Source organism: Dipodomys spectabilis, unplaced genomic scaffold (genome assembly GCF_019054845.1).
Source record: "Dipodomys spectabilis isolate Male_0828 unplaced genomic scaffold, ASM1905484v1 ptg000301l, whole genome shotgun sequence".
Lineage (NCBI taxonomy): Eukaryota > Metazoa > Chordata > Mammalia > Rodentia > Heteromyidae > Dipodomys > Dipodomys spectabilis.
Window position 1 is genome coordinate 1,499,701 of NW_024870978.1, and position 5,258 is coordinate 1,504,958.

Sequence of the window (5,258 nt, forward strand, 5' to 3'; positions counted from 1 at the left end):
GGAATACACAGTTGGAAATTTGGGCTAATTTTGTCATTATGCTGTTAGAAGTCAAGTTTCCTATTGAAATGAAACTCATATATAATCCTCAGTTGTGTTTTAAATTTTGTCTTAATCGCAGAACATTTCTAGATGCAAAAGAGCTCATGATTCCTAACCAAAAATTTGAAAAAGTAAGTATCATTCTGTTAGAGTCCCAAGAAATGATGAAGGATTACAAAAGTTTAAGCCTGATGAAATAGGAAAGTTCATTTAATGTAGGACTTTGTAGAACTGGCTAAATTATAATTTAGATTTAAAATAAATAATTTTGTTTGTAATTTAATATTCTATAGAATCCTACAAAATTCTTTTCAAGTAAAACATTTAATTTACAAATTTACTAATGATTCTAGCATTCTAATTGACTAGACTATTCTTTCAAGTGAGGTATAATAAGAACTTAGTTAATAGATAATTCCAACAGTTCATGTGTAAGATGATAATGTGAATAATCTAGACAAATTGTCAACAAATTCATTATATTAATTTATAAATATGGAAAAGTAGCAATCTTTTGAGACTTTGGTAACGTGGTATGAAGAGAGTAATTGTGTGACATCTTTCTTTTCTTCCTATACATTACACAGGAAGAAATTTCCTTAATTATGTTCCTCTGTATACAATCAGAAAAATGCTAGGTTTGAGGTTTGTTTTTATTTTGTTTTTGTTTTTTGGTTTGTCCTAGGGCTTAACCTCTGGGCTGGGGCACTCTCCCTGGGCCTATTTTTGCTCAAGGCTACTGCTCTACCACTTGAACCTCAGTGCCACTTGGGTCTGGCTTTTCCTTATGAGTTTATTGGAGATAAGAATCTAAGGAATCTTCCTTCCTGTGTGGGCTTTCAACCATAATCTTCAAATCTTAATATTAAGATATACAGATCTCCTGAATATCTATGTTAGATAATATATATAATAAAATAAATATAAAATAAAAATAAAAATAAATAATATCTGCAAGTGTTCTGATCTCAAGAATACCACTGCGGGAAAAATGATGTAGCAAAGTTTAGTGTAGTATTCTTTCCACAATAGGAAGGGCATCACATTAGCAGAATTGTAGTATTTTTTCACAATAGTGATAAAGTAGTCATGATGTGAATTTAGGGAATTTTAAGGTGCACTTTACAAATTGGAAACTGTTGTGCTAGGATGACTTTATGGCATAAAACTTGGGATTGATTGTCATAGAAATAATAGCTTACTCTGATGAACAAATGCTTACTCTTAAGGAACTAATTATTATAGATACTTCATAGTTTTATCCTCGACCAGAACGTGTCTATTTTTTCTGTTGACTTTTAAATATGTAATGCCTCATTGGAAACTGCATTTTTGCTGAATTAATTAATATGCAAACAGGTACTGTTTAGAATGTCTCTGGTATGGCATGTTCAGAATTTGAAAATGAGTAGTTAGTAGTCATAGGAATGTTGAGGAACAGATATATTCTGTCCTCTTAACAATTAGTCAGTTTTCAAAGTTAGGAGTTTCCATAGAATTGAACTGTTTTCTGTTTTAGTATGAGACAATACTAAAATAATTTTTTTAAAAATAATGGCAAGTATATTCTGAAAATATTGTATAGTTTGATAACATTCACATTGATGTCCCTCTGATAAAGAAAGAGGAAATTCAAACTAGCAGGCAAAATGTTCATTTTTTAAAAGGTAATACACATAGAATAATATTTACTATACAAATACAGTGATATTATATTTTATGCTGCTCATTTTTAACTTAGTTTTATTGTCAAGGTGATATATAGAAGGGGTTGCAGTAATTGTAGTGGATACATACCAGGTCAAAATTTTTACCCCCTCCTTCATTTTTCTCACACTTTTCCTTCACCCTTATACTCCTCACAAGTTGTAATGTAAATTTCTAACATGTTGTCTTGTGAGTATTGCCATTGCTTTGGTTTGCATTTTGTCCTTTGTCTCGCCATTTTATTTTTCGCTACCCTTGCCAAATGAAGATAAATGTATATACAATACACAGGATACTGAAATCAAATACAACAGTGGGCAAACCATAGAGGAAAACACAAAAGAAAAAAGAAATCACATAGTACATTAAAAATAACAACCACAAAGAAAAACCTCTCTTTCCATATCTAGGAGCTTATTTTGCTCAGCATCATTTTATGTGGTCATTTATACATAGCTATTGAGCCATTCTTCTCATCTGTTAGGACTATCCTTGATATTTCCTAGTTATTACAAATGAGGGGAACCATGGAATCAGTTTGTTTGTGTCTTGCTTATTTTTCTTAGAAGAATTTTCCAAGTCTTTCCTTTTCCTTATGAATTGGAAACTTAGAATTCCCCGTACATATATAAACCACATTTTGTCAATTCGTTCATCTACTGAGTGGTATATTGGTTTAAAACATGATTGCATGTAAGTATCACTTAAGGCCATTCAAAAATGACAGATTCCAACTCACTAGATATACTAATATCATGATTTCCAGTAAGATAGTATTTTATGGTGGTACAAGTGTTGAGATATCTGGATGACTCTAATGTATATCTTGCACTGAATTAGCAGGAAGATATCCAATATCATATAGGATAAAAATGATAGTGACAAAATATTTCCCTTGAGAAAGATATAGGAGGCTGCCAGAAGTATGAAGTAGTTCAGATAATTTTGAAGAATTTAGAAATGCAAGCTCAATTATGTCTCTTTAAATAATAATTATGTAAGTGGAAGGGCAAAAGAAGGGTAAGAGAAGAAAATAACTGACAGCAGATCATTGTCCCAAGTTAGAGTATAAAAAGACATAATCTATAACTTCCAAGTCAAAGAGAGACCAATATAATATGTGCCAATTAATTTAGGTACATGCAAAATGTTTACTTGGCTTTTCCCTACTTAAATGCTCCAAAATAAATGAAAATTTATAAGAAAATTTATGTGATTGACATTGCTTCAACTTGAACACTAACTGTTATCAGCCCTCTTTTTCTCATTTTGCACTTGGAAAATAGTCCCTAAGTTGATGATATTCTGGCTGATTAGGGTCAGAGTTAGGGGCTTCTACTTGTACAATTTTCACAGAATAGTTTAAAGCAGTTTTCCCCCAAGATATCCAACTATATTGTCTGAACCTGTACTTTGAACACACCCTCACACCTGAGCACATTATTTGAAATTATACTTCAACTTTTCTTGGCACATTCTACTTTGTGCCTTTGTCTTCTTTGCACATTCCTTTTGAGTTCATAGTTGCTCTATTTCCATTTCATCTGTACAAACTGCTAAGAACATTATTCAACTACCACTTCTTGTTTGCACACGCCAAGTCTATGTATGAAGATACTCTGTCCATGTTAAGCAATAGAGTAATACTCACTCTCTGAGGAGGAAAATTCCACAATATAACCCTATGCCCACATTAGAGGATGTAGAATTTAAAGCATTTTGAGAAAACAGTGATATTAGAATTGAAAGACTCCTTGGAGCTCATTAGTTTACCCAGGAGAAATATAAATATCCACAAAATTTGGAGCTAATTAGTAAGTATCCGAAATACCATTAGATCCTAGATTTTGTGCTAATACAAATCACGATTGTATTGTTATATCAGAAACCTTCACAACTTGAAAATGTGTATGAGAAAATGAAAGAAAGGCATTAAAGCAAAATGTCTTATCTTTTAGGCATTTAATCTTAGTGGTGAGGGTAATGTCTGAACTCTTCCATTCAATAAAAGCTTGAAGTTCTTAAGAACACTTTCCCACATATAAGAATTTGTATCAGGTTAGTTGACAGGATTGTTTCAGCATGGAGATATACCTAACAAGAATTAAATTTTAATAGAATATTTGGCAGTTATGATGTGTCAATAGCTAGTGAGCCATTTTCTATTCTAAAGAGGAATCAATTCCAGGAATCTTCAGTCACATCAGTAAAGCTGTATGTTCAACCTAATACTTGGTATTAGTTGTCCTACATTTATAATGAGTAGGCTGATAAGATATCCAAACATATCTAAATATATTTCAATAAATCCAAAACTGATATGGATAGATGAGTCACTAATTGGAACTGTAGGGCAAATTAAGCTTGTCTGTGCTTATTTCAATCTATAATCTCCTGGCTAAATAAAGTTTTCAAAAATGTTCACAGAATACCTCTAAGAAAAGTTCCTGACAGTTATATCTGAATAATATTGCTTAAGTCAGGATTAAAGTATTTGTTTCCAACATTTAGAATCAACAGGATCTATTGAATTTATGGATCCAGAATTTTATGTCTTCACATTCATATCTCAACATTTTATCAATATGACTTTCACCAAAATACTGTTCTTATTGATCTTGTCTATGTCCTTTTACTTTTCAAATCCAAATAGTAAATTTGCTTCAATATCTTCCTGAAAATTCTTTCCTTCCTTTTCTTCTGTAAATCTATGTTTATTACTTTTTTGTTTCCTTATTTATCTCTTTCCTCCAATCTTATCCACACTGGTACTCACATTGTTCACACTTCCGTCAGAACTTTCCTTTTCCTCTTCCATTTAATAATGTCCCTGATTTTATTATTATTTTTCAAACGCATGTTTGTGGATATTTTGATGATGTTCATACAGACCTATCTTTGCATCTGTTTAACATAAATCTTAGAACTATCAGAGTTTTTTTTCCTGTAAATCCATCTTTTCCACCTGTAGCCCTTATCACCAAGAATGTAACTAACACAGTTAGGAGACAGAGATGTGGAAACACTTTAGATTTCCTCTTAGCCTACCTCCATCCATTAGATAAGACGAATGATCAAGATTTTCTCAGTTTCTGTCACTAATGTAACTTCTATGTACTCCTTTTTATTCCCCTGACACCAGCCTATTGTAAATACTCATCACCAGTCACTCAGTCCTAAAACAACTGTTTACAAAGTATGCATTTTTCCCCATAGTCTTTTCACATTGGTCCACTCCATCACCATATGACTCTCCTTGTAAGCACACAGAGAGAAGAAGTCAGACAAAAATTCTAGTACCATTATTTACTCACAACATTGACTGTGGCTCTTACATTTCTCATCTGTAAATGGATATAATCTACTAGAAATATTGAACAATATATTTGTTGAATTCCAGAGCAAGGAAAAAGAATGCAAACTGTCTTTACATTTTCTACCTTAGCTTACAAATAAGGAAAGAGTCAAATTCAGTTTGTTGGTATAAAGTCAGAAATAGTTTCATGCAG